The sequence below is a fragment of the Taudactylus pleione genome, unplaced genomic scaffold, assembly GCF_031769625.1.
Source record: "Taudactylus pleione unplaced genomic scaffold, aTauple2 ptg000201l, whole genome shotgun sequence".
In the NCBI taxonomy this organism is placed as follows: Eukaryota; Metazoa; Chordata; class Amphibia; order Anura; family Myobatrachidae; genus Taudactylus; species Taudactylus pleione.
The window spans coordinates 51,214,875-51,233,885 of record NW_028284603.1 but is presented as its reverse complement, the minus strand read 5'-3'; the positions used below and the strand labels follow the sequence as shown (position 1 = coordinate 51,233,885).

The 19,011-nt window shown below is 44.2% G+C and overlaps 1 long non-coding RNA gene across 1 annotated transcript; it reads left to right on the top strand.

Annotated features, from left to right (window-relative positions):
- Nucleotides 1-983: 983 nt before the first annotated feature.
- Nucleotides 984-18,115, top strand: LOC148518393 (uncharacterized). The gene is made up of 3 exons (XR_015878997.1): nucleotides 984-1,080; nucleotides 1,563-1,722; nucleotides 17,993-18,115. It is a non-coding gene; the product is annotated as an uncharacterized LOC148518393 (long non-coding RNA).
- The last annotated feature ends 896 nt before the right edge of the window (nucleotides 18,116-19,011 follow it).

The following is a 19,011-nucleotide window of genomic DNA, read 5'->3' as shown; positions in this document are numbered from 1 at the left end:
ATAGCACTTCGTATACAGTCTCACATGCACACAGATATACAAGTGTTGCATATCAAATTACTCAGTGCAATCTGTTAAACTGTTTTCTCGCATCGCATTGTGATTAAAGCACATTTTTTGGGGGTAAAAGAAGACGCTCAGTGCAAGAGTCGCACAGGACCTGGCAAGCCGAGAAAGGTTATTCGATGTGACTGCAGCAATAGTGTATGAGGACACAGCTGTAGTTCTCCAAAGCAACCAATCATCTTCTGTCATTTCAAATGCTGTTAGAAGTTGATTGGTTGCCTTGGGCAACTTCTCCAATTTATTGCTCTCCAAATCATGAAACATCTCCCCCTAAGTGAATTACTCTAGCTGCCTGGGGAGAATTGCGAGGATTAGGCCATCAGGGGGTAAATTTACTAAGGGTCGATTCTCAGTTCCATTCTATTTTGTGGTGATTTTGAGGTGAATTGGTGGTGATTTTGACAATCAGGTGTATTTACTAAAGGCGACTCAAAATCCCCAGAAATTAGACTTCACGCACAAATAGAACTTCAAATAGGCAATCAGTACTTCTCCATAGCCATCAATAGTAAAAGCTCGTTTACTAACAGTCGATTTAAAAATCAACCAAAAATTGTCACAAAATCGACCCAAAATCAACACAAAAAATGACAATTTCAATAAAACCATCAGAAATAGTTCTATTTGATTTTAAATCATGTAAAATTGTCTGAAAACTCAATATGATGGTAAAGCAACATGGGAGAGAAGCATGTGGGGCACTCTGGCCGTATAAAACAGGCATTTAAAGGCTCAGCAAAGAATTTAAAAAAATCGTGTATTTGCAAATTAGCACTGGGAAGGGACTCAAAACAAGTTCATTTAACTAAAAACTGTAATTTGAGTATAAATCATCTGATTGCTATAACAGTCCATAGAATTAGCTTGCATGGCTAACTTTCTGTATGTTGTTGCATGTTTACAGCATGTGCCTCTACAGACGCTGGTGAAGTTTATGATTGACATTGCGACTGGTATGGAGTATCTCAGCAGCAAGAACTTCCTACACAGAGACCTGGCAGCTCGGAACTGCATGTTAGTCTATTGTGCATTCTCTTCAGTCCATTTTTACATTTACTGTAATTAAGCTCATCTATAAAAGACAATACATATAACTGAATTATTCAGATAAATTACCCTTGTTATATCCATCAAGGAGATCTTTGCTAAATATGTACTGTTTTACTTTCTTAAATTATTATTCAGAATTATATGTTGGCCTTTTAATATCTCATTGACTATTGTCAGGAAAGCCATTGTCTGTGCTTTAATAACTTCTATGTTGATCTAATAAAGTAAAGAAATATTTTAGCAAGTACAAAAACCAGCAACATATTCCAATAACATGTCAGAAGGCTATTGTGTGGCATCAATATACAGTCTTTTATTTCACTAAGCTATAAATTAGATCATGGAACTCCAATTAATAAAATTGATTGAAACAGTTTCCTATTATCCATGTTGCATCACGTATCTTCCATTTTAAGCTGAACCATTTTTTTCTTCACATGTTCTAGGCTGAGAGATGACATGACTGTATGTGTAGCTGACTTTGGACTGTCCAAAAAAATATATAGTGGTGATTATTACCGTCAAGGACGTATCGCTAAGATGCCTGTGAAATGGATTGCCGTGGAGAGCCTTGCTGATCGCATCTACACCATCAAAAGTGATGTGGTAAGATCAGTGGTCGAAGTGGGAATTATGAAGTGGGGGTATGGAGGTAGGCGTGTATGCAAAAAAATGGGTGTGGCCATGTGTCAGAAGGGCGTGGTCACTCAAAATTGGGTCATGTCAGCATTTCCTTAATGTCTCATGTCACCCCTGCTCCCCTTTCCTTACTTTCCCCCTGCACCAAACATAAACGTTATTTCTCTTTAACCCTGCACTTTTCCAGTGAGACACACAGGTGTGGGGGGTATACAGGGTTGGTGAGGCACACAGAGGTGATGGTGTACACACAGGGGGAGATTGAGGACAGAGCACAGAGGGGGACAGGGAGGGAGGACAGCGCACACAGGGGGACAGGGAGGGAGGGCAGCGCACACAGGGGGACAGGGAGGGAGGACAGAGCACACAGGAGGAGAGTGAGGACAGAGCACACAGGGGGAGAGGGAGGGAGGACAGCGTACACAGGGGGACAGGGAGGGAGGGCAGCGCACACAGGGGGAGAGTGAGGACAGAGCACACGGGGGCAGTGAGGGAGGACAGCGCACACAGGGGGACAGGGAGGGAGGACAGCACACACAGGGGGACAGGGAGGGAGGGCAGCGCACACAGGGGGACAGGGAGGGAGGACAGAGCACACAGGGGGAGAGTGAGGACAGAGCACACAGGGGGGCAGTGAGGGAGGGAGGACAGCGCACACAGGGGGACAGGGAGGGAGGGCAGCGCACACAGGGGGACAGGGAGGGAGGGCAGCGCACACGGGGACAGGGAGGGAGGGCAGTGCACACAGGGGGAGAGTGAGGGAGGACAGAGCACACAGGGGGAGAGTGAGGACAGAGCACACAGGGGGGCAGTGAGGGAGGGAGGACAGCGCACACAGGGGGACAGGGAGGGAGGACAGCGCACACAGGGGGATAGGGAGGGAGGACAGAGCACACATGGGGATAGGGAGGGAAGACAGAGCACACAGGGGGACAGGGAGGGAGGACAACGCACACAGGGGGACAGGGAGGGAGGACAGCGCACACGGGGGGGCAGTGAGGGAGGACAGCGCACACAGGGAGACAGGGAGGGAGGACAGCGCACACAGGGGGACAGGGAGGGAGGGCAGCGCACACAGGGAGACAGGGAGGGAGGGCAGCGCACACAGGGGGACAGGGAGGGAGGGCAGCGCACACAGGGAGACAGGGAGGGAGGGCAGCGCACACAGGGGGACAGGGAGGGAGGGCAGCGCACACAGGGGGACAGGGAGGGAGAACAGCACACACAGGGGGACAGGGAGGGAGGGCAGCGCACACAGGGGGACAGTGAGGGAGGGCAGCGCTCACAGGGGGACAGGGAGGGAGGGCAGCGCACACAGGGGGACAGGGAGGGAGGGCAGCGCACACAGGGGGACAGGGAGGGAGGACAGCACAGACAGGGGGACAGGGAGGGAGGGCAGCATACAGGGGGACAGGGAGGGAGGACAGTACACACAGGGGGACAGGGAGGGAGCACAGTACACACAGGCGGACAGGGAGGGAGGACAGCGCACACAGGGGGACAGGGAGGGAGGGCAGCACAAAGGGGGACAGGGAGGGAGGGCAGCGCACACAGGGGGACAGGGAGGTAGGGCAGCACACAGGGGGACAGGGAGGGAGGACAGTACACACAGGGGGACAGGGAGGGAGGACAGTGCACACAGGGGGACAGGGAGGGAGGGCAGCGCACACAGGGGGACAGGGAGGGAGGGCAGCGCACACAGGGGGACAGGGAGGGAGGGCAGCGCACACAGGGGGACAGGGAGGGAGGGCAGCGCACACAGGGGGACAGGGAGGGAGGACAGAGCACACAGGGGGACAGGGACGGAGGGCAGCGCACACAGGAGGACAGGGAGGGAGGGCAGCACACACAGGGAGACAGGGAGGGAGAGCAGCACACACAAGGGGAAAAGGGAGGACAGTACACACAGGGGGACAATGAGGGAGAACTTTAGTTTATATACACAGGGAGGGATGACAGTGTACATATGGGGCCAGTGCAGACATGGGGACAGGGAAGGAGGGCAGTATGTGAACAGTAAGCGATAGGCCAGGATATACATATATATTACTCACCTTTTTTCCTCCTGCTGTGGCTGCTCCAAGTCATTGTTGCGCGGCCCCTCTATATCCTTTGGCTCCTTCTTGTAGTCCTGGCTGAAGTCTCTGTGCTGCACCTGGCGGGTCCCTCTCCTGCTTCTCCACACACGCAGTCACACTGAGTGGCTGAGGCTGTCCCCGGCGCTGTGGTTCTCCTGCTCGACTGTCCCTGCAGGCATTGCATCCCATGTGGTGGCGGCGGCGACGGCGGTAGCATGAAGTGATGTCACACGTCAATGAGGGGGAAGAGCTGTAGGGGCACAGCGGAGCTAAAGGCTCTGAACGGATCTTTGCTCATCTGTGTCAGGTGGCGTTGATTGTGGCCTCGACACAGGCTACCTCCTTCGTTAAGGCCTGCTATGACTGACTGGCCAGTATACTATAATGAGTCACTCAGACTCATTATTAGTACTGCTAATGCCACGGCCCCGGTGCTAAGCACCGGCTGCACCGCACATGGTTGCGCTCCAGCTACCTGTACTTTCACTACAGTACAGTTCTGAAAACCTGGAAAAAAAAAAGTTCAGTGCTTGAAGTGACGGTATGTCATACCGTTACTTACCGGCACACTTCGAGCACTGGGTAAGATACTAAATTAAGAAATGTTGGGCAACTCGGTGTATGACATAACTTACAATTGTCTTTTGTATGTATGACAAACATTATGTGACCACTAGGTAACTATAACTAAACAAGACACAGAATCCTCCAGCACACTGCAATAGGTCAGCATAAGAGACATGCATCCAGTGGCATCACTTACTGTGAGACACCTGGTGCGGACTACTCCTGGGCAGCTAGTAGTGCGCACGGCGTGCCAGGAAAAAAGGGGCGTGGCTTCACAGCTAGAACACCTGGTTAAATCACTACGGGGGTCCAGGAGGTGCAGACTGCCCCCGGGGACCAGTAAGTTCACAGTACCAGCTCCCTGACTGTTTCAGGAGCTGAGTGCTGCATGTAATGCTACAGTGCAGCACCCGGCTCCTGTCACTGAGGGGGAGTCGGCACTTTGGGGTCACCCCTCAGCAGGTGACACCTGGGTGTGGCCCGCACCCCCTTGTGACGCCACTGCATGCATCCTACATAATAATGAAATGCAGGGGACTCAGCTACATATATTTGCAAATGTACAGCCATGGCTGTATGATAAGCCACTGTGTCAAGGCGCCTCTGCTCAGGTAGTCCTACATTACATAATAATAGCCATATTTTGTGTCATATATTCATGTATTTATAAGTTGATTCATCTGGAGTCATTCCAAGATCCCCCAATATAGAACTACAAGGATCAGCATTCCCTAGAGCTGTTGGCTGTCTCTCCCATCTCTCTCGTAGAGAACAACCTGTTCCTTCCTGGTTGACCAAGGAAGGAACAGGTTGTTCTCAAGTACCTTCAACGTGTCATGGATTTCCTACTGTGGGAATTAATGGGATAAGTAGTGAAAGTCAAGAATAATTAATCTCTGCATTATTAAGACAATTAAAATATATGACTTGATAAGGGAATTTGAGATCCATAATTGAGGAAACTTGGTCTAAACATTTAAGGTAATGACACACCAGTGCTTTGTGGATTAGCATGCCCTAATTGAATGACCTATAAAGTGGTATAAGCTTTAAGCATTCCTGACACACCAGCATCGATGTGCTGCCATTAGTGTAGGGCATCAGCACTTATAGGCTCTGTGCCGTCATATACAGCATGCAAGTGATGGGTTCTGGGTGCTATAAAGCACAGATACACAAAATGCTCATGTGCCACTAAGCATGGGCATATTTATAATGGGTACTGGGTGTGCAGTGCAGATGGGCACCACGGGGCCCCCGCACCACACACCCTGCACCCATAGTTTACTTACCTTGTGCGGGCATGAGGGTTTCTCCTCCTCCACAGCACCATCTACCCAGTGTCATCTTGGGAAGGTGGCACCACACTGTGCCGAAGCCTTTGCTATCTTGTATGCATGCTCCATTTTCCGCCATATCACTGGGATAGTGAAGCACAAGAAGGGGGACCCGCTTGCAGGCACAAGGTGAGATACAGGGCTTGGGGGTGCGGCTCAGAGGAGGGGACCTGCTGCATACGGGCACCCTCGGGCATTAATACGCCCATGCCACTAAGGGTATAAAAATACGGATGCTTTTCTCTGTGGTTTGCTTCAGAACTGAGATTACTGCATGCAACTGAGCATAAACAGGGAATGTAATATGTATAATTGATCGCTATGCAAAATGACAATACGGTACACATAAATATAAACGACAAATGAAAAATGGGCCATGGACAAGGGTGGTACTACAGGGCTTGCGGGTGCTATGAGACCCAGAAGTGAGAGGGGCTAACTGTTATCAGAGTAGAGACTTCTGTGGGTGCACAGGCCTGATTGTGGATGCTTAAAAGAGGCCCCCGTTCTAGAGTTAAAAGGTAGATGTGCTTTGCTGGGCACCTACCCAAAGTTCACTAGGAGGCGTGGGTATACCCAGTTCCACCTCTGACCATGGATGCAAGAAAATAGCACATACTGTGTTTTCTATTCATGATTGCTTGTGTGTCATGTATGGATGGCCACCACAAGCATCATTTACATATTATGTGCATTCTAATATGCATATGACGCAACATATAATACATGCTTTTAGTTCATTCAGTTATATTGGAAAAAGCAAAATACATGAACTGCATGTTAAAAGAGTCACTAAAATGCATCTAAAGCTTGTTTTAATTTTCATGCGTGTTACCTATTTTTGCAGCACATATGTGTAATAGGGCATAATGAGCCCTAAATGTTACACAGTTGCAAGTTAATTTTGGAATTACATCATCATGAATGAAATGGTTTTTAGTGTACAACTATAATCAGCTGTATTAATACACACTGCAAACAGCTTGCTGCTATGGTTATTATATTTCATTGTATGTGAGTTTCCAATGTACTTCTTGCATTGCACATCTAATTGGGTTCCATCATTTATGAATTTAATCAGGCTGAAATTTAATTTTCTGATCAGTAGGAATCTTACAAGAACAGCAGAGTTTAATATAATGTAATTAGTGTAATCTCTGCCATTTTTTTTGTATCTGAACATAATGTATGTTTCTGCCTTATCTCAGTAATACATACAGTGCATCCGGAAAGTATTCCCAACGCTTCACTTTTTCCACATTTTGTTATGTTACAGCCTTATTCCAAAATGGAATAAATACATTTTTGTCCTCAAAATTCTACACACAATACCCCATAATGACAACGTGTAAAAAGTTTTTTTTTTAATTTTTGCAAATTTAATTAAAAAAAAAAAACACTTAAGAAATCACATGTACATAAGTAGTCACAGCCTTTGCCATGAAGCTCAAAATTGAGCTCAGATGCACCCTGTTTCCACTGATCATCCTTGAGATGTTCCTACAGCTTATTTGGAGTCCACCTGTGGTAAATTCAATTGATTGGACATGATTTTGAAAGGCACACACCTGTCTAAATAAGGTCCCACACTTGACAGTGCATGTCAGAGCACAAACTAAGCATGAAGTCCAAGGAATTGTCTGTAGACCTCTGAGACAGGATTGTCTCGAGGCACAAGTCTGGGGAATGGTGCAGAAAAATATCCGCTGCTTTGAAGGTCCCAATGAGCACAGTGACCTCCATCATTCATAAATGGAAGAAGTTTGAAACCACCAGGACTCTTCCTAGAGTTGGCCAGCCGTCTAAACTGAGCGATCGGGGGAGAAGGGCCATAGTTAGGGAGGTGATCAAGAACACGATCGTCACTCTGTCAGAGCTACAGCATTCCTCTGTGGAGAGAGGAGAACCTTCCAGAAGGAAAACCATCTCTGCAGCAATCCACCAATCAGGCCTGTATGGTAGAGTGGCCAGACAGAAGCCACTCTTTAGTAAAAAGCACATGTCAGCCTGCCTGGAGTTTGCCAAAGTGCACCTCAAGGACTCTCAGACCATGAGAGACGAAGATTGAACTCTTTGGAGTGAATGCCAGGCGTTATATTTTGAGGAAACCAGGCACTGCTCATCACCAGGCCAATACCATCCCTACAGTGAAGCATGGTGGTGGCAGCACCATGCTGTAGGGATGTTTTTCAGCAGCAGGAACTGGGAGACAAGTCAGGATGGAGGGAAAGATGAATGCAGCAATGTACAGAGACATCCTGGATGAAAACCTGCTCCAGAACGCTCTTGACCTCAGACTGGGGCGACGGTTCATCTTTCAGCAGGACAACGACCCTAAGCACGCAGCCAAAATATCGAAGGAGTGGCTTCAGGACAACCCCGTGAATGTCCTTCAATGGCCCAGCCAGAGCCCAGACTTGAATCCAATTGAACATCTCTGGAGAGATCTGAAAATGGTTGTGCACCGACGCTTCCCAATCAACCTGATGGAGCTTGAGATGTGCTGTAAAGAGGAATGGGCGAAACTGCCCAAAGATAGGTCTGCCAAGCTTGTGGCAAAATACTTGAGGCTGTAATTGCTGCCAAAGGTGCATCAACAAAGTATTGAGCAAAGGTTGTGAATACTTATGTACATGTAATTTCTTAGTTTTTCTTTTTTTTAATTAAACTTGCAAAATCGCAAAAAAGCTTTTTATGCTATGGGGTATTGTGTGTAGAATTTTGAGGACAAAAATGAATATATTCCATTTTGGAATAAGGCTGTAACATAACAAAATGTGGAAAAAGTGAAGCGTTGTGAATACTTTCCGGATGCACTCTAAGTGTAGCATACATTGGGCATGATTCAGCATTGCATGTATGTAGAATGCTGAACGCAGGTTCCCGATTATAGGGAAACTGCGCGTCTGCACGACCCGTTAGGCAAATGTGCAGAATGGGTTCTGCGTGATCAATAGGCAGAGGCATTTAAGGGGTGGTGATTACAGTGGGCGCCAGCAGGGCTCAGATAGCCACTCCACTGCCACTGAGGGGGCAATATTCAGTAACTCAGGGCTGCCAGAATTAAATTATATCTTGGCTTACAGGTGTGAGGGAGGCTCATTGGAGTTGTGGTGGATTTTACTGTGGGGCTGCAGCCTTGAGGTAGAATTCGCCACTGGTCAGATACACAAGAGAGGATACTAGATCAAATTGATCCAAGTACAGAAGTCTATCTATTAAATAATATTTCTGTTTTTTCTATCTTACCCTAGTATATTTCTCTGGAAAAATCTTCTCTCTCAGTAATACTAGGAGTAGTAGCACCCTCTAGTTTGATATACAAACAGTTAAATAACAGGACAGGACACAAGAATCTATGATCAACATCTTTTTTTTTTTTTTGAATAAAGTTTTTTATTTATTGACATAAATTCAAAAAGTTACAATGTAAAATTCTTGTCACATTATACATTGTGATTGTATAAAGTTTAAATTAAGAAAACAGTAGACTTTATTGTATTCCTTTTTCACAAATTAAAAAACTCCATCTAACTCCAGGAGTAATATTGTCTTAATTGACATATATAATTAACTGTCAACATATTTTAAAACACATAACCATATATCTTTAGAAAACCATATCTATTTAAGTCATTTATTTTTCAATTTTTATTATAAAGGTGGCTATCCTTCTATAACTGTTAAATTGTACCAAGTCGTCCACTGAAAACTACGTTTGAGAGCTGTTTTCAGTTCGGGTGTTAATGTATGTATGAAAGGAAGCCATATTGAGAAAAACTTCCCTGCTAATTTTTTCTTTGTCTAGAGTTGTGGAAGACCAGTCCATATTAAATAAGTAAAGTATTCTTGGCATCATCAGATTAAGGGAAGGTACATTGGGTTCTATCCAGAAGGATAAGATCGTTTTTTTGGCTGTAGCTGCTACTTTTGTCAAGAGAAGTTTCTCCGATTTGCTCAATATATATACAGAAGAAGATTCATATTTACCCCAAAAGGCCCATTCTGGAGTCATCAAAAAGTCTATGTGTAGTGTATTTTTAATATATAAAGAGACCTGTTCCCAAAATTGTTTAACATATGGGCATGTCCATAGACAATGGTAAATATCGGCGTTGGGAGATTTGCATTTAAAGCAGTCAGCGTTTGTGGATTTCCCTGTTAAGTATTGTAATCTAGGGGTATAATATGCCCTATGTAGGATTTTATAATTCATTTCTGCATATGAAATGGAAATCAAATCTTTGTTTTGTCTTTTGGTGGCTTGGGTTAGGAAGGTTAAATCCAAATTAGGGAAGTCGTTTTTCCACTTGGCCAATCCTCCCATTATTTTAGATAAGTCCAGTATGGGTCTTATATGTGCATATATATTGGAAGAGGGGAAAGGATCACCCAGCTGAAGACGTAGCATTTCATCAAGCCTAAATTGCTTATCTGCTTCTGTAAACACTCTCATTGTTCTTTGTAAGTAGCTAGATGCTTGTAAATAAGGAAAAATAGGAATAAGTAGGTTAGGGAATTGTTGCTGAAGCTGGCTATGTGAGTATGGTTGCTGAGTATTAGTATCTATCATATGGTTTAAGTATCTTAGACCATGAAGGGACCAGGCCTTTGTGTAGGGAAATGTCCTACCGCCAGGGAAGAGGGGGTTGTCTGACAATGGGAGAAAAAGAGTATGGGACCAGGATAATTTTAATGTTGATCGAGTTTGCCTCCAGGCTGCACATGTGGTGGATAAAAGTATGTTCTCTTTAATGTCTGTCGGGATATTAGCGGGGTGCATGTGTAATAAAGCTGCCAGATGTGTTCCGGGGCTAAACGCCTGTTCAATACTATAATTGCTAAAATGACTATGGCCACCTATCCAGTCCATGGCGAACCGGTAATTAGCTGCCAAGGAGTATGTTTTAATGCATGGTAAGTTCACTCCTCCTAAATCAGTAGTTTGTTGGAGTTTAAAAAGAGAAATTCTGGGTCTCTTTCCTGCCCAAATAAATCTCCGCATCTCTTTATTCAAGAATCGGAGATCTTTTCTCTTGAATAGCAAGGGCAACATCTGAGTTATATATAGGATTCGGGGGAAACTCACCATTTTCACAACATTACAACGTCCAATATAAGAAAGGGGTAAGGTAGACCATGTCTTAAAGTCTCTCAACATTTGAGCTAGAATTTCACCATGATTAGCAACATATAGTTGGGAGGGGTGTACAGGTATTTTGATGCCTAAGTAGCTTATTTGCGTAGAAGCCCACTTAAAAGGAAATGTGTTTCCCCAGTTATTACGTGCTTGCGGGTGGAAAGCTAAAGCCTCCGTTTTGACAGTGTTAACCTGAAATCTCGCTATGGATTCAAATTTATTAAGTATATTTTGTAGTAGTGGGATAGCCTGTCTGGGGTTCTGAAAATACAGTAATAGGTCATCGGCAAAGGCTGAAACTTTGAGTTCTTGATTAGCTATAGTTATACCCTTCCATCCCTCCTGCTGTACAAAATGTCTTATTAGTGGGTCAATTGCTAGATTAAACAGCAGGGGGATAATGGGCAGCCTTGACGCATTCCTCTGTGTAAAGTAAAATGTTTGGTGTTAAGATTATTTATTGTCAAGAATGCAGATGGGGAGTTATATAATGTCTCAAAAACATGAATAAAATTTGGGCCAAAATGCTGTAAGTGAAAAATTCTTATCAAGTGAGACCAGTATACCTTGTCAAATGCCTTGTCGGCATCGCAGCTGACAATGATGTTGGATAATTCTTTGGCTTGGTGGGTGTGTGTCATTGCCGCTATAAGGGTTCTTATGTTGTGCACGGAGTGTCTCCCCTTTATAAAGCCCGTTTGAAATGGGTGTATAATTCTAGAAAGGATAGGTTGTAGTCTTTGTGCTATTAATTTGGAGAATATTTTTAAGTCTTGGTTTAACAAGGAGATGGGTCGATAGGATGAAGTTAGGGTAGGGTCACGGTTAGGTTTATGGAGAGCTATAATACGAGCCACATTAAATTGTGGTGGGGCTGTATTACCATTCAGTATGGAGTTGAACAAATCTTTAAGGTATGGGGTGATGTGTGGTAATAGCATCTTGTAGTATTCTGTACTCAGTCCATCAGGACCAGGGGATTTTCCTCCTGGTAAGGAGTTTATAATACATTTAATTTCTTCCTCAGTTATTGGGTCATCTAAACTAGAGCGTTCCTCCTCATTGAGTGTGGGCAGTCCTGCCTGACGTAGAAATTCAATCCCTAAGTTCTGATCAGTGTTAGGGATTTCATAAAGTTGTTGGTAGTATTGGAGAAATTCTTCCGCTATTTTGTTGGGATCTGCAAGAACCTCCGAGGTGTTGGAAAGCTTGTGATATGTTTGGGGGCCGTATGTTGTTTAAGCATGGAAGCTAATAATTTGCCAGGTCTGTTACCCCATTTGAAATATCTTTGTTTTTGAAATGTGACATCTAATAAGGCTTGCTCTGCACATGCATTGTCATAAAGCAGCTTGGCTTCTTTGTATTTATTTTTATTGTCATCCCTGGGGTTTTGTATGAAACAGGAATATGTCCCTGATAGTGTCTGGCTAAGTTCTCTTAATTTATTAATCAATTTCCTACGGCGGTGGGTGACATAGCCAATAATATGGCCTCTCATCACAGGTTTCGAGGCGCTCCAGAATAGGTTAATGTCAGAAATATGTTGTGAGTTGTCTGTGGCATAATTTGTAAAATTATGTTCTAGTAGTTTTTTTAAATCTTCTGAATTAGCAAGATAAGCGGGAAATCTCCAGTCATATGAGCTGGAGACTGGTGTGTAATTTTAGAACGAACCAAATGGGGGCATGATCTGAAATCATGATATTGTAAATGCCAGAGTCTATCACTCTATGGAGTAAACAAGGGGATAGTAACCAAAAATCTATTCTGGAGAATGTGTCATGAGGATTGGAGTAGAATTTGTATTCCCTGTCGGCTGGGTGTTGGTATCGCCAAGGGTCTGTTAACTGCATTGACTCCTTCATGTATAACAAAGAAGAGGGTGCGCTTCCTTCTGACCTACCCGAATTTCCAGATCGGTCTAGGGATGAGGAAAGCACTGTATTAAAATCGCCTCCTAGGATTAATGGGCCTTCCATCCAGCCCTATAAATTGGTAAAGATTTCTGAAAAAAAGGGAGTTTGTGAATTATTTGGACCATAAATATTAGCAATTGTAATTTTTTCTCCATCTATGTTTAATTTCATAAAGATATAGCGCCCTTGTGTGTCTATAAGAGTGTCAATGATCTCCTATTGTATCGATTTGCTAAATAAAATAATTACACCTCTTGTTTTTGTGGAATATGAAGCCGCAGTGAAATTCTTAATCCAATTGCCTCGAATTACATTATTATCTATATTTTTCCAATGTGACTCTTGAAGTAGAGCCACATCTGGTCTAAACCTTTTCAGTTGATGTACTATTTTTTTCCTTTTTATCGGGGTGTTTAGGCCTTCCACATTCCAAGATACAAATTTAACTGAATGTTTCACCCTTACTGAGTCTAAAGTTATATCTATTGGTTGTGACATCTAGCCAATCCCTATTTTGACTCAAAACCGTGTGTAATTAAGTGTTTTGTCTAGTCATGGCATGTCCCAGCCATCACGCCATGACTGTCTTTTTAAGAACCCAAATTAGGAACCAGTATGGTCCCATTACCAACAAATAAAACGTATTCGGTAAGAAAAATGTACATGGAACATGTACCCATTTACAGGAATTCCTATATCTATAAAACATAGGTAAGCAACCTAAAAAAGTGAAGTATAAACAATGTACTATCAATTTCAAACTTAAGTGCATTGTATAATTAAACATTTAAACTGTAATAAAGGATATTTGCATCACAAGAGTTAATCAGTGATTGTTGCGTGGTGATCTATCGCCATTCGCAGTTGTAGGAGGAGACAACAGTATAGCCGAGCTAAGAAAGTTAGATGCGGCCTTCGGGGAGTCAAAAAATAGAGTTTTGCCATTATGTAGAATGCGTAATTTAGCCGGATATAATAAGGCAAATCTGAAGCCGTTTTCGAACAGTTCTTTGCAAACGGGAGAATTCACGTCTGCGCATAGCAACACTGTAGGAAAAGTCCTGGAAAATTAGCAATTTTGCACCCTGGTATGTCAGATCAATGTGTTTTCGGTAGGCTTCTAGGAGATGAACCTTCTCAGCATAATTTAGAACTCTTAGTATGACCGGCCTTGGTCTGCGTTGGTCATTGCGGTTTTCGGGGCCCACCCTGTGCACACGTTCAGTGAGAATAGGATGAGATTTAATATCGATGCCCAGTGTTGTAGAAAGCCATTGCGACACCAAGTCCATCAGTTCTCTTGGTTTTACAGACTCAGGCTAGCCAATGATGCGGAGATTATTGCGCCTGTTCCTGTTCTCCAGGTCCTCCAATTTGTCGTGAAATGCAGCCATGGCTAACTCCTGTTTTTGAATTAAGGCTTTTGACTCTGTGAGCTCATCTTCCAAAGTTGAGATTCTCTGTTCTGCCTCATCGAGACGTTGTGAGTGTTGTAGTAACTGCCCTAGTGCAGATTCTACAGATTGTTTTAGCTCAGAAATTCCTGCCAACTTTTGGTCCAGTAAAGGAGATATGATTTCCGATATTTCCTGAGCTCTTTGAAGAGATTGAGCACTGTACTGGGAGCTCTCTTCGGTCATGTCAGGTGTATTCACCTTTTCTGGGGATCCCAAAAGACGAGGAGGGTCAGCAGTAGTATTTTTCTATTTGCTTTTGGGAATAGTGCCCCCTCTTGAGCCACGCTGTTGCTTGGCCATGTACTTTTCCATGCAAATAATCAAATATATCTTACGTAGGTTCCCAGTTATTGGAGTTCACGTTAGCTGAGAGAGGTAGTGTATGTTATTATATACGCCTGTACACTTGCGTTCTGCGGTTATTTCAGCTAGTAATGGGCGTTACTTGCACAAGGATAAATAATAATTTTTTTTATCTTCTGACAGTATATACCTGCGGGGAATCACTCCCGCAGCGGTCTCCTACCCCGATATTTCTTGTTGTAGGTCAGCTTTGTCTCAAGTGTCCAGTGGAGAGACAAAGGAGCACAGTTAAAAGCAGCCTTTACTGAGGTCCGCTCGCCGGAAGCAGTTATAACTTGTTATTTAACAAGTATTCAGAACCATCACAGTTATTGTGGGTATCCTAAAATGATGGCTGTCATTTGAGTATTTTTGCAGAACTTAAAGTAAACTCAGGGCTCTTTTGGCATCGTTATGAAAGTTGGTAAGTGATTATATAACACCAAAGTGTCCATAGATTCTTTAGAGGGTATCCGGCATCTGTGAATGGAGAAAGCCTAGTGCTATATAATTTGGTTTAATTGGGGTGTGTTAGTTGTCAATCCACCTGTGGCCACAGAAGGGGGTTTAAAGCCAAGTATGTAATAAAGTAAGGCTTTAGTTTCAGTAAAAGGTAATTTCCTAAATACTTTAATATTTAAAATACCCTTGTGAGTGGCAGTATTAAAGATTATAGAGGGCTGAGCAACAGATTCATGGGCAATGTAGCAGGCCACACACGAGTGATGTTAGGATGTGGGGAGAAGCTGTGCACTTCAGAATATCTCACACTGTACACTGCGATCTCTCCAGCCCGCCGGGCGTGAGAGCAAGGAGGCACAGATCTCCTCAGATGTGTGGTCAGTCGGATGGGGAGAAGTGTAGGGAAGGCTGTGGACCGAGGTCTCAGTGTCTGGAGGTGAGTGAGCCGGCAGCAGGAGAAATCAGCGCTTCAGCAGCGCGCCTGTCAGCAGTCGCCGCCGGCCGTTACAACAGGGCACAGTGACCAGCGGCAGGTACCTGGGGTCCCCTGCGGCAGGGGGATCAGCGGGAGGGAGTGCCGGCGATGTTCTCAGCGCTCCAGGGATGTCCGCGGAAAAGGCGTCGGACGGCACCCGGAATCGAGGCCGCGGCTTTTGGCGCGGTGTAGGCCTCAGAGCCCTGGGATCAGGAGCAGTCCTCCAGAGTCCAATATGACCTTTCTGATGGGTCTGAAAGGTACAGTAGGCTGTGGGTTGTAGGGCAGAGGCTGTTAATGCCCTTTTTTAATGAGTAAAGAGGGTATTTTTAGCTATAACGCTGGAGCTGATATAAAACACCTCCGCTCAGCTCTCTTATCAGGCCACGCCCCCTATGATCAACATCTTATATGGGATAATGTGAATGTATTTGATTGTCCGGATAAGGAGACTATTGTGTATATATAGAGTGGACACATTTCAATCAGTAATAGCTTTAATGAAGGCAAAAATATAATGCATGTACAAGAAATGCAATAACATTGAAGTTTATTTTGAAACATTGTCTTGGTAACTCTAATGTACTTTGTCCAGTCTGACTTCCTCAGGAGGAGATGTAAATACGCATTTTTTTGTGCGTATATGTGCAGTAAGGAAATGGGTATCTTACGCAAAATAAATAACTACATTAAAATTTAAATGAACACGAAAGTTTTTGACATAGAATACTCTGTTAGCAAAATTAACCAGGTGGCATTTGCAAAGCATGACTAAACATTCTCATATATTATAGCCTAAACTCTCCACAGGATGAAACTGTACAGACCTCATTACATTACACCTGTCAGTGAGAATTACCATTACTGTCCACTGATGTGCAATTGCCAGCTGGATTCCTGTGGTCACGTGGATTATGTGTTACCTGCAAGGGCAAAGGGCTTTCATTCTTTAATCATGAATAAAGTAGAAGCAAAAAATTCTGAGGACCATATAAATAATATAAAAAGTGTTAGATCCTGTGAAATAGTTGAACCTGTTGTAAACTGACAATATGTAATGTGTGACTTCAGTGCTGGTAATGCATTCTTGGTCTGATTCTGAGTTAGGAATAAAGCAAGAAAGAGCAAGTAACTGTGCACCTGGGTAAAACCATGTTGCATTGTGGGGGGAGGGAGTGTTTGCTTTAATGCTGTGTACACACTGGCAGATATATTGGCCAATCAATTCATCGACCAATATATCAGGTGCCTGTCGGACAATGTGTACCAGCGATGTGTCTGTGAACAACGTCGTTCACAGACATATCGTGTTGGCTTTGCTGCACAGCCGATGCTCAATATATCTGCAGATATATTGGGGCATCGTGCTGTGTGTACAGGCAGTCAGTCGACTGACCGTACACTTGCAGCGGCAGCCGCGGGGCAGCGGGTCCCACCTCCCCTCCAACACACAGAACACAGGTGATGGTTGTTCAGTGTGTATGATCAACCATCATCTACAGATATATCTGCAGACCACTCGATCTGCAGATATATCTGATTAGTGTGTACCCAGCTTAAGATATGCATGCAAAAATAAAGCTGTCCAGGATTTGTTAGCTGCATTCAAAATATGTATGTACAGTATATGCACCCCTTACATTGCTACATGGTTTTTCTATGTACACAGTCACTCATTCTTGCTTTATTCCCAACTCAGAATTAGGTCCTATGTACCATTCCACATCCTGCCTTCTGCCAACAGGTTGTATACAGGGGTGTATCTATAAGGGGTGCAGGGTGTGTGGTGCACAAGGGTCCCTGGGTCCAGGGGGGGCCCACACCACACACCCTGCACCCATATTATCTAATACTTACCTCTCTGAGGTCCCACGTCGGGACAAAATGCCAGAAAATGGCCATTCCGGCTATTTTCCGGCGTTTTGCGCATGCGCAGTGAGGAAAACCGCCGGGTAAATTGCGTTTCCTCAGCGACCTGTGCATGCGCAGTAGACTCTGGGCACACTCTAGTGCCCAAAGTCTATTGATGCTGCGGTCAGCGGTCAGACGTGTCAGTCTGCTGCCGGCAGCTGGGGAGAGAGGTCGGGGCCCCGGACAGGGAAAGAACACGGGCCCCCTCCTCTCTTAAAATGCCCCTGGTTGTATATATACAGTATGTTAGCTCTGAAGTAATTGTCATATTTGTGTAACACACTTATTACGCAATAATGCCAGACTGCTAAATGCAATTCAATGGAGACAGAACCATTTGTTTGTTACAGTACTTGGATACAGATGGCATCCTACATAACCTTCTGTAGAGAGTTTGTGACAAAACTTTCTTCTAGTTTGTTACGTGTAAATGTTAGTGCCTGAACGTGACATGAGTGGGTTACTGGGAGCTGGCCTTTCAGTGTGAAAGGAGTAATTCAGGGCTTCTGGAAAGATCATCATCCTACTACTTCTGTTTGTTATCAACAGTGGGCGTTTGGTATCACAATGTGGGAAATTGCAACCAGAGGGATGACTCCATATCCAGGGATACAGAACCACGAAATATATGACCATTTACTACAGGGACACAGGCTAAAGCAGCCACCAGACTGTTTGGATGAACTGTGAGTACTGAATTTTGCACAAAGGAGTATTATTATGCAGTGACTGTATAAATGTTTATTTTTCAAACAAAAATAATCTTGAATGCATCTTGGTTGTTTTTGTGGCACAGTTTCTACTAGTCCATTTCAGATAATAAATATCATTTACACCAGTGCCGTCCAATGCCCTGCGCCTGGAAGAACTATTTTAGAGAGAAGATAGAGATAAGCACACACAGCACAGCCACTCTGTAAACACAGGGGCTCACATCACAATAAGATACATACATCTGTAAATTTAGGTCTTCACTACACATTGAAAATTCACCATCCATGGTCTGCAACCAAATCCAATGACCTTTTTCCTGTCCTTGCATAACCATCTAGGAATACACTTTCTGAAATATTGACCCCAGACCCACATATACCATTCTGATATCGCTTTGCAAAACACTCTCATGTGATCTAAATCTCCTTCCTCCAATTCCACTCCTAGAGTTGTCCTTGAAAATCTTATTGCAACTATTGTACAAATCCAAACCCTCACCTAAACTCCTGACTTTCTTGAAACCGCACCAGTTTCCCTGCCCTGTGTCAAATCAACTCCAGTCCCTGCTCTACTAAATGCCCCCTATGTAATACTCTCCATCCAGTTTTATCCCCCTACATTACTTCTTACATGTGGACCCAGTGGGTTGGGTATGGGATCCCAGCAGCCAGAACACCGACAGTCAAAATCCTGACAGATTTCTGCAAGCATTATAACCCTTATAATATTATATATTATCCCACAGCCTAATCTTAACCCTCCATTCCCCAACCCTGTGCCTAACCCTGATACTGATACTTACATTCACAATTGGTCGTAATCCTGACAGTCGGGATGCCGCTGTTGGGATGCTG